At 37.8% G+C, this 12,142-nt stretch overlaps 1 long non-coding RNA gene across 1 annotated transcript; it reads right to left on the bottom strand.

Moving 5' to 3' along the window:
• Positions 1 to 2,123: 2,123 nt before the first annotated feature.
• Positions 2,124 to 4,799, bottom strand: LOC135254639 (uncharacterized). Its single transcript, XR_010329938.1, has 3 exons — positions 4,424 to 4,799; positions 4,010 to 4,060; positions 2,124 to 3,394 (listed from the first exon to the last, which is right to left on the bottom strand). It is a non-coding gene; the product is annotated as an uncharacterized LOC135254639 (long non-coding RNA).
• Positions 4,800 to 12,142: the final 7,343 nt, after the last annotated feature.

The following is a 12,142-nucleotide window of genomic DNA, read 5'->3' as shown; positions in this document are numbered from 1 at the left end:
GGATTTGAACCTTATCACAGTAATCCTTTTAAACTCAGAGTGGATTATATTTTCCCCAGCACTTGCTAGCTATGAACATCATCATTTTTGAAAATAGTTTCATTCATTCAATTTTCAATGGTTTTAGCTTGCCAATGGATGAATGGGTGAAACTTATTGCCCTGGGGGGGAATTTGTCTTGCACACAATAAGCACAACATAAAACATAAGAAAGATGCTGCACATGAGGCAAGTTTATTTCAAAGCACAACCTGCTGCGTTTGTGGAACGGTTTCCTGTCAGTGTATCTTCTCATATTTTAACGAGCTCTGTCATTGTAGCCCCACTCATTTTGCTTTAATGCCATGTCCCAGGGTTTACCTTTAAAGATCCCCTTTTCTCTTCATTTCAGGAATGGGTCCATTGGTGTTGACATTACCCTGACATTTAAGAGCCCAACAGAAGTTCCCACCACCTCCTCTGTAGAGACTGCTTTGAACCAAGCACTGACGTCAGGGCAAATTTCCCTGAATATTGTTCCTGGGAGTGTCGCTGCACGTAAGTACAAGGATTTTGACAAATTCATATATTTGCAATTGAAGCACACATGCACTTATCCACATGATGCTCTCGGCCTGTCTTTATCCCATTCAGACTCACTCAACAAAGAACCAGAATTACAAACAAGTTAATAGCATAATTAATCCTTTATCATATGCAAAATGCAACGAAATTAACGGACAAAACTGAAAAATGAATGATTTTTTTTTTGTTCTTTGACCAACCTTCAGAATTATCGTCAACCACCACCACACCTTCAGCTACAACATCTGGATTCTCCCCACTGAGCAAGTCCTCTTCGGTTCCCTTCGCTGTTGCCCTGGCATTCCTGGCAGCACAGATCATTTCCTCTATCTAACCTTCAAAAATTCATCATCCACCTCCCCCATCATCTCCATCCACGACCCCCATCCATCTTCATTCATTTCCCCCATCATCTCTACGCATCTCCACCCATCTCCCCATCATCTCCATCCACCTCCCCCATCCTTTTCCATCCATCTACATCCACCTCCTACATCTATCTCCATCCATCTCCCCATCATCTCCATCCACATCCCCCATCCATCTCCATTCATCTCCACCATCATCTCCATGTATCTCCCCCATCATCTCTATGCATCTCCCCCATGCATCTCCATCCATCTCCCCATCATCTCCATCCACCTCCCCCATCCATCTCCCCATTATCTCCATCCACCTCTCCCCATCCATCTACCCCATCATCTCCATCCACATTCCCCATCCATCTCCAACCATCCGTCTCAATCTATCTCCACCTATCTAACTCCATCCAGGAGGCTTATGATCTCGCTGTTTGTAGGGAAGCCTAATACCTTCAGCTGCCATTTACATTTGAACACAAGACATTTATCTGCTATATTTTCTGAGCCTAAACAGAATGAAATTGGCTTTCAAAATTAAATTTTCTGTTGTATCTTGTATAAAATGAAGACCTGCCAATCAGCATAGTTGATCTTGGGCTTGATCTTGGGTTTTTGTGTTTTCTCAAAAAGAATGACATAAAATGTGTACTTATAAAAAAAGTAAAAATGCTTCTAAAATTATTGTCTTTTTTTGATAACAAAAGCCAGCAATTGGTGTTGGAATACTAACTGTTTGTATTTCAGAATGTTGCATGGTAACGTGGACTACTGAGTAACTGTTACACATATGTAAATATTCTAGAATGTACAAAATGTGTTAATTTAATATCTTTAACTGTTTAATCTGGGACAGTGTCTGTATTTACAGTATATTATGCTTCCTGATGTCCTGTATAGTTAAGAAAATGCTCTGAAATTGTTATGCTTCATATCCTGATTTAAAGATTTTTATGTGTGTGTGTGTGTGTAAAGATTATGCAGTTTTTATACATAACATATCTGGAAGAGACTTGAATAAAGTGTCACTCATGCCTGCTGGTGTGATGTACTGTATTTCAAATATATATGAGATAAAATGAGACTGGAAATTGAAAGCCTGAGGAAATAAATTGGAGAAAGTCTATATTTGTTTTTGCATTATTGTGTTTGTACGGTAGTCGCACACAATTAGTCAGAAATTAACGCTAAGCATCCAATACAGTTTTTAAAACTTTTAATTAAATCACCGGTAATTCATGAGAATTACCAAAAATTACTTTAAAATGGAGGAATACTTTCCAGAGCATAAATTTACCGGACATTTGCCTCATCAGGACCATGGACAGTACATGTCTTATGCATGAGTCACAATCGGCACCATGGACAGCGCCCGTATCACATGGGGAAGTCACACCTGCATGCTGCTTCCTTATTACACAGTTGCATACAATACAGCAGTGTAAAATCCCCTTCCCCAAAAAGAAAACACAAGACTAGACAAGCATCAGGCTTGAAGTGGCTTGGGCTTGATTTTTATAGTCTAATTCACAGGAAAGGCAGCACAAGACATTTAATGAGAAATCAAACAGCATTTAAATGATTAATTCAAATCAAATGACACGCATACAAATCAAAGCCAGAGTATAAATCACTCTGAAAGGCTGTAGGAAACCGAATTGGTCATATTTTTATAATTGCCACTTTCACAGAAATTTTGTCAGCTGAGTAAATTTTATCTGGTTTTCGCCAGATGCACAGCACTGAAACAGCCCTTCTTAGGGTAGCTAAAGATTTATTGCAGGCTGCTGATGCAGGAGACATTTCTGTTCTGGTTCTGCTTGACACCATTTATCATGCTATTCTAATTAGTAGACTGACAGTGGGTTGGTATCTATGGCTGTTCTTAACTGGTTCTCTTCCTATTTGTGAAACAGCCAATTTTTTGTGTCAATTGGTGGCTTTAGGTCATCAATTTCAGTGATCATGTTTGGTGTACCTCAGGGCTCAAATCTTGGACAAGTTTCTCTTTATATATACTACCCGTAGGTCATATTATCCATCGTCACGATATCTCGTATCACTGCTATGTAAATGACACACAATTGTACCTCCCTGTAAGGCCAAATGATATGAATAAATTAACTGCTTTATATCACTGCTTAGCTGAGGTTAAAAACTGGATGAAAAGACTTTCTACAATTAAACTCTGACACTCTCCTGGTGAATTCCTTATGCCTTTCAGTTAGTGTTCTTATTTTTGATTAAGATTATGATAAAACTGATAGATAAATAGATAAATTGATAGATAAATAGATTAAAATGCTGCCCAAGACAATGTGTTTTGTGTGTGTATTGTGCTTGCGTGAGTGTGTGAGCATCTTTGTTTCATGATAAGTTGAGCACTGTACCCAGCAACAGGGAACACCAGGCCAGCAGGAAGCAGCTGAACACTGAGGGAGGAACAGGTGACACACCACTGGATGGGGGGCCTATAGAGGAAAGAAACACACTTAGCAACCAGTATTATGGGATGCGATTCACTCTCTGTGTCACCTGGAGTCGGGAAGGAGACCCAGTTACAGTGCATGAATGACACACAACATAACCCTTCAGGACACTTCAAAGCAAAGTAACTTGCAGTAGTACAATGCAATTTTGCAGTTAGTGTTATTCAGTGATAGCCTATGGAAAGCACAACCAAAAATGTATAGTAAGCATTGGAATTCTGAAGAGACTATGGTGACCTTAATGCAATTGGTATTTCAGATGTCCCCGCCCCAGTCCTGGACAGACACAGTTCTGCTGCTTTTTGTTGATAATGAGCACCTTACAGCTCAACTGAAGCACGTGATCACACCAGTGACTCAGCTCATTTTTGCGTGTCTAAATTGGTTGTTGGATTTTAAGTGAAAACTATGAACAGAAAACCCTGTGTCTCTTTCTGACTATTGTCTCTGCCATTTTAGAATTTAATGCATTTACTTCTGGGTTACTCTAAAAACGGTGGCCTGTTTTTTGTTTTTTTTTAAAAGGTCACATGATAATCAACGGTACAGTTTTGTTAGTAGTGAACACAAAATAGTGATCCATAGTGGTAACTGTACCTGTAGGAGTTCCAGATTCAGTCGGGGGTGCAATTATAGCTGGTGTAACATCTATTTTAAAAAGAGCATAAATTATGATGAGGGTAGGTCATGGGCACATCATTGTCTACATAGTATCTAACACTTATTTGTGATCCTGATTTTGTAATTGCAAAGAGGGTATTTAACTCATAAATATTTATGAAAAGTCATGAAAAGACAACCATACAAGTAAATGTGTGTGCCGTCAAACTGACAACCTTGCTGTTCTGGTATTTAAAATTGGTGGTAAAGCATTCCATTAACATTTAAACAATAAAAAACTAGCTTCCTAATGTAATACACAAAATTAAAATGTATGAGAAAAAATATTCTTCATGACGGTCATGGTGCACTGCCGTAAATTAGAGAAGTGGATCAGAGGAGGGAACTGACTGGTGGCATTGATTGAGGTGAGAATAATCGGAATGGTCACAGTCCCGTCGTTGATGGCCTGCTTTAGGGTTTTGACGACCTGATCGATGCGGGGCACGATGCCGGAACTGTTAAAGACCAGATCTGCCGTGGTGACGAGGGGCCTGTCGGACGAACAGTAAAGCCACAATAACAAATACAGCGACTACATCTAAAGCGTAACTAAGCGGGGTTGATGTTTAATATTGTGGGTGCTGATGGTATTTTCATCCTTGTCTTACTTATGATTTTTTATGTAATAATATTACAGTGGTATAAAGGTGTAAAATAAATATGCAATATGCTTATAATTACAGGAACTAATTTAGAGCTTCATGGATTGCATCATTAGCCTTGCCTGTTTAAAACTTCAGTGGCATCTATCCGAAATGAGAAGATGTGCTCATTGTCAAAATTGCGAATGTCCTCCTCTCTGGAAGCAAAAACAACCAAAGCAGCCCCAGTTAGCCATAAATTTATGACTATAATCTTGTCTTGTCATTTATAGTGCTGTCTCCTGTAATTAACTGCCTCTGCTTCAGACAGGCTGCCATTGGTATTTACTGTTCAAGGAGAATAAGGTAAAGTGTTTGTGCAGATGCTACCTTACACAAGCATTGAAATCTAGTTTCAAAACATCATTGATTTTTATCATATACGTTACTTACGGGACCAGAACTCCACCAGGTTCTCCCATGAAAGAGAAGCCGTGTACACTGACGAGAATTTTACTTTTTTGTCCTGATCCAGACCCAGATCCACCCCCAAATCCACTTCCTGATCCCTCTCCTGAGTCCATATCCTCACTGGAAGTAGAAACACAAGTGCCATATTTATTACTACCAGCCTCTTACACGTTTGGGAGCCATGTCCTGAAATTACACCAGGCCAGAGATGGAAAGTCCAGGGGTCAGAAAGTACGAGTCCTGCCATGTGTTTCTTTCACCCACAAACCCATCTGGCTGATTTCACTAATTAGTTCTACCTCCTGGCTGAAGAACAGTGCTAACTGTCTGATCCAGCTGATCGGAACAAAATACTGGGGAGGACTTTTACTGTCTGTACCTGGTCTTCACATACCAGCATTGTTCACATTGACAATGAAGTTGTATTTGCCCGTCAAAGTCAAGCCAATAAAGTCTATTCACACCATTAGCTCACAATCACAAAAATAAGAGTAGACCAATTTGTTGAAGCCATATGTGGCACTATTTGGCTTAAAATTCACATGTGATTAATGTACCTATTTTCTGCATTGTCATGATTGTCATCACCATCACTGCCATCACTAATGGGCAGGGGTTGACATAAGTGCATATATAGCAAAACAATGAAAATGCACGTTAATTGTATCTATTTTAGGTAGGTTGTTATGACATAAACTTTTTAAAGTCACACACTTTCATCTTTTTGCTGCGCGTGCATACTTGTGCTCCACTTATGTCAACCCCTGCTCAGGGGGCTCACAAGTATTGTCACCCACCTAAAGCGTACGCCCGTCAGCTGAAGGAAGGACGAAAAGGCATTCTGGAATACAGGGGTGAGCTGGAAAGCCCGAGGTAAGAGATCTGGTTAGACGGCTTCAAATACAGAGACTCAGCATTGCACTCTGTTTTTATGTTAAATGGCTCTGACCAGTTGTGAAAGGTGGTGCAAATGTTCTGTGAATCACTGAACGAGTTTCAACCAAGCCAGCTGCTCTACTTACATAGGTGCCTTTTGATGTAATGCAGCGCGTAACTCACCTGTGTCTTCATCAGATTGACTCTGTCCTGGAAAGCCAGGGAGCTGGAGTTAGCCAGATCGCCAGTGAAGTTTTCATTGGAAGTGAACTCTAACCTGAGGGCGGCAGTGCCACTCCCAGCTGATTTCTGATCAGCCATCGCAGATACTGATTTTTCAGCAATCACACTAGGTGCTGCACCCTGTGAAGTCAAGGCTATAGACAGTAGAGATATGATCAGTGACAATGAGTAAACAGTTATTTCCAGTGAATAGATTTCTTTTTTTTAAGCGCCTTAATACAGTTATGGGTACGTACAGGATGTACAATTTAGGTTTCCATTCAAAGTGGCGTCTTTTCATTTAAGAAAAAGAGGGAAACAGAAGTAGAACTAAACGTTAAAATCATACCTCATCAACAGCTCCTTATCGTGTAAAGCGCATAATTGTTATTGTTATTTTTTCATGAATATTCCTTAAACAATCAGCATGTTCTATTTATTAGCCTTTATTTTACAACATGCACACAATATCCAGGGAAAGTGTTACGGAATTGCTCTTTCAGTATGATTTTAGTATCAAAGGAACATATATTGTGCATGTCCTCTGTGACACAAGAAAAGTGTGAAGATCAATTATCAATGGATGTGTGTGTTCGATTTCTATGCTCTGGGGTTCCTGAAAATGCTGTTGCATTGTGGCTTGAACCTTCTAATACCAATGTAATAATTGTGACTGACTTAGAATTTAGAAAAAAAAAATCCAAAATTCTATTCTTCAAGGAGTTAAATGGTTTCAACAATAGCTGTTGGGTCTTGAAGGCTGATGGGGGGACAGTTCAGGATGAGGGTTTAGACCAGCCTACAGCACATAGTGTTCTCCCAGGACCACAGTTTCCAAAACCTGCTCGATCATACTGAAGTACCTTTTCCAAAAAGACACCTTTTTTTTTCCTCTTACCAAAGGCAAAAGCCAGTGATATGAAGGTCTCCCAGAACATATTGATCTTCTATTATGTGTTACCTGAAATAAATAAAAAAATACAATTCATATTTAGGCATGTACAGTATAACTTGTTATAATTTACAAGCATCCCATGGGTCCTTGACACTACCAGACTCTTACAATAAATATAACTTAATGCAGATTAAAGGGTAATCAATTTCATTCACATAGCTTTCCAGGCTACAAAACAAATCAATGAGAAATCTATTGTGATCTGTGTCATGACAATAGCTCATGTTAAGAGGAAAATAGAACTAACGCTCAAAATAACAGGCTCTGTTCACTTTGTCCACTTTTAGTCACACAACAGTCACTGGGGCTGACATTTATCTAACCTAAAATGTAAATGTAAAAATTTCAGCAAAGCTCCTGTGGAACTGCTATCGCTTTGTCTGACTGTCATTATTGCACAACACTTGTAGTTTGTCATTCTTTTCCTTCCTACCCAATACTCTTTGGGGTGTGCGTAACTCTTACTCATGATTCATGTCGGTGGACATATGAGAACTGTCTTTCTTTCATGCACTGATGCTTTTACATATTATTTTACTGAGACCTGATTGCTAGTTTGCATCACAAAATCCATTGCGGGAAATGCTTTTTCACTCCCATTTTCTCTGCTTTTGTCTCTCTATTTTAAACATACAAAGAGAGGAGGGGGAACCTGTGTGACAGGATATTTACAGGCTAGACGGACAGGTTGTAGAGGGGCTTTTTAACAGGGTTTTTCTTCTGGCTGCGTGCAAGGAATTTATAGAACGTTTTGTACAGAGACACTGTCACAAAGACACTTCACAGAAAAACAGGACACAAGGGAAACCTGGGAAATATTGAAAAACTGGTCTGAATCACCAAAAAAAAAAAAAAAAAAAAAACGAGGACGAAAGAAATACCAATCAATATATGTAGAAATACCAAACTGAATGGGTGGTTTTCCAAATATTATGCATGTGAGATTCTAATTGCCCCCAGATGTCTTGTTTGAACTCTTATCACTCAGTGCTTTATTTAAGATGCTTGCATCACTGATACCAAATGCTTTGATGATGAAGGTCTTCTGGCTGAAAGCTCAGTAATTATTTAACAGACCTGCAATTAAATCTTGCGTGCCAAATTTTCTTTCCTTATTTATTTAGGTTCCTCAAAATTATTTTAAACAGTCAAAATATTATGTTAAGGAACATATTTTGGCCATAACCCATGTTCTACGTTATGATCTTATCCCACTTCGAGTATGTTTCTCCTGGTGAGCTGCACTTCAATTATAACGCTACATTACCTCACATATTTTGTATTTATAGTAAACTGAAAGATATATTCATAATTTTTTCTTGGTTCACATACAAGTTTCCTTGACAATAATCATATTTACATAAATTCCTGTGCTGTCCTCATTTCAGCTTTTTAATCATATATATAAGGGCCATAAATACATTGAAATCCATGATTTTTCCCTCCTTCCTTCAATAGTGAAATAGTGTAATGATAGCGTCCCAAATATTGCATACTACACATAAAGCACAGATGGAAGTTCAGATTTAGACTTCTATCATAGAATTCAATTTGCAAAAAGGATCTTGTCTCAATAGCTGATGCTAAAGATTAAAATTGAAATATTTCACACAAGATCAAACTTTAGAGCATCGTAGCAGTTTATTTCAAATCAAACTATGTTTTAGCCATTATCCATTGGGAATATTTTTAATAGAAAGCACTTGTGCTGAGAACGCACACCTGTTATTCTTTTTGTCTTTTGTGCACTGTAACACTGTACTACTACTGTAATTATTTGCATTAAATAAAATATGTCACTTAAATTCTTTGTGTTCAATTTTCAAATAAATTCCTGAAACAACAAAGGTATTCAATTAGATTCAACTTCTGTAAGTCGCTTTAGCTAAAATTGTCAGCCAAATTATTAAATTGAAAACGATCAATTGTGATTCAAAGTCAATTCAAGTTTTCAATGACCTCTTTTTAGACAGACTGATTCAAGGCAATCATTCCCACAGACCCCCCATGAGTGTTCAGACATTAAGACACATATGGTACAATTTATTGATAATTATAAGAAAAAGAAGATGAAGAAGAAGAGAAAGATGAAGAAGATAAAAAGAACCATGAGTCAGAAAGAATTATCACAAATGTAATACTAATTATCTTAACTTAAAATTATTTCCAAATGCTTTTTTTAGCTTTGTCAATTTGCCCAGAGACTTAAAACAGTTTGAATACATTTGAAAATATTTATTTTCCAGAGAAAACATCAAATAATTTTTACTTGAAAAAAGTGGTTGCGATCATGAAAATCATTAAGTCTACTCACCAAGGTGCTCAATTCAGTTAGCCAACCCAAATCAGCATGGGTTAATTAGACATTATCCTAACAATGCTGGCACGGTGAATAAGCACAGGTCCGTCCAGCTCTCAGCCAAGATGGAATTAGACATATTTTTATTGTAAACAGTGATTTTGCTTTGGGGTAGGTCACTTGCCTGACAAGTTTTGCTGCTTAAAACTGTTGATTGAAAGCTGGCAGTGTTCCAAAATTTCAAATAGACCAAGAGCTTTCTATGTAAAATTCACAACCAAACATTTTGTGTTTTTTTAAAGCAATTTTTTAAGTTATTATTTTGATTTGTACTTAGTAGTCACATTTTGCCTATGTTCTTATACTATTGGCAATTTATGAAGTTTTGACATTGTAAACAATACGTTCCTCCTCTCTAATCCTGACTACACTCAGGCACTGCTCTAAAGTTGATTGGATCCTACGTCTCTGGATGGATGGTTTCCTGGGATGGCTGCCTGTCTTGTGCTCAGGACCTTCTTACAGGCGTCCCCCAAGGCAGCATGCTTGGTCCCTCGTCTTTTCCCTTTGCATGCAATCTCTTAAGTCTGTTGTCTCCTCACATTGTTTTTCATACAGTCTCTATGCTGAGGACACTCAGACTTTCCTCTTCTCACAGATGTCACCTTGCATCATGGCTTGCCCAAAGACCATCATCTTAAGCTCAGAGAAGAACAGCACCACAAAAGTTCAGAGGGTCATCCTATTGGTGGGAATCAACAACAAGGACCAGCAATCATAGAAGACATCAGTAAAATAGCTGCAAGCAATGCTGCGGAAGACCAAATCCACAGTCCCGGCAGTAGAGCTTTGGATCGCGCTAATCAAATACTTGGACAATGTGGAGCCATGCCAGAAAACCAGCCTGGAAGTAGTTAAGAACCATATCCGAAATACTACATATCCCAGAACTACCAAAGGACAGATTCCACAATGGATGGGACAACATCCATTGAACAGAATCTACAGGTAGTCTACCAGGATGTTGGACCATATCAGCTTATAACATACGACCCAAAGTTGAAAATTGAGTCATCCTAAATATGTGATTTTTACATTAAGTATGGTTTTAAAAAAAGACAATGAAAATATTTTAAACAATAAACTATTTACAAAAAATATTGTTTAAGTATTTTTTTATGCAAAAATGTGTTCCACCAAAAATGTATATCCAAATATTTAAGGCTATAGTGTTTCTTCAGGAAAGTTAAATTAAAAAATAAACAAATACAATTATCCAGAAAGTAACAAAAACTAACTATCAGACTAATAAGATTGCACAATGGTTGCCAATTCAAGATGGTGGTGGCCATCTGAATATATAAATTACAATTCCCGAATATATAAATTCAATTTCCGAATATATAAGTACAATTCTGAATATATAAATTCAATTTCTGAATATATAAATTCAATTCTGGATATATAAGTACAATTCCCGAATATATAAATTCAATTTCCGAATATATAACTTCAATTCTGAATATATAAATTACAATTCCGAATATATATATAACTCGGTTTATAATCAGGCATATCACAAGACAGCCGTTTTTACTTTTTGAATAATTTCTTTTTTTTTCTTCATGGGCTACTGAGTGAGAAAAACAAGTTTAACATTAGCATCAGTAAAATTTGACAGTACAATCAAGGATAAGCAAACAAAAACGTTAAATAATTAAAATTTGAATGAGGCAATAATTCGGACTTCATTAAGGGGTCCTTATTTTCTTGCTATTAGGACCTTTCAAGTAGGGGCACCAAATTTCACAGGGAATGGCCCAAAGAGTACAGGTGAGCTGCTTAAACTATTTGAATAACTTGCGATGTTGGTGTTTGAGGTGCTTGGCTAAGTTAGCTGTATTGCCTACTGTTAGAGATATAAAATAATAAAAATATTAAATATACAAAAATATATAATTCACTGTCAAATCAAAATCAAACAGGCCTAGTGATTGTAACAGTTCTAGTTTTTTCCATTTTCGTACCGCACTCTAGTCTGAGTTGGCCTGCTTGAGAACGGCTAAAAACACGAAAACAATTCATAACAGGTAAAGATGGGTAGCGGCAGTGCGCCTGCCATGACAGTTCCACCAAACATAGGCCCTACCACTCTTTGAGAAACAAAAAAATAATAATTCATGTGTATGAATACTTTGCCCTTGGTTATATAATCAAGACAACATTGTCAAAAACACGTTTGGAAACACTGTCATTGCTCATTTTAAACTGAAAGAGGAAACGCATCTAGCTAGCTAACTTAGCCAAGCACCTCAAACACCGACTTCGCGAGTTATTCGGAGTTTAAGCAGCTCATCTGTACTCTTTGCGCGGTTTGGAGAAGTGTCTCAGGTTGTAAACAGGAGCAGGGAAACGTTCGCCTGGTTGAGAGCCTCGGCGAAAAAGCATGCAGACCTCTTCCTCCGTAGTTTGGTGTGCGCTGGAACTTGGAATGTCATAAAGTCAGTTAGCGAGCTATATGTTATGTTATGATTAGCAAATTACGTTTTAGCCAGCTAGCTTGTTAGCAAGCACATATTTGGATATTCAATGTTGAAACTGCAGATGCACGTTTATTTTAGTTGTTAATTGTAATTACAAAATGTATTGACTGACATCGCGAC

This window comes from Anguilla rostrata, chromosome 5 (genome assembly GCF_018555375.3).
Source record: "Anguilla rostrata isolate EN2019 chromosome 5, ASM1855537v3, whole genome shotgun sequence".
NCBI classification, from domain to species: Eukaryota; Metazoa; Chordata; class Actinopteri; order Anguilliformes; family Anguillidae; genus Anguilla; species Anguilla rostrata.
Note: the sequence above shows the minus strand (reverse complement) of the source record. Positions and strands in the feature narration are given on the sequence as shown.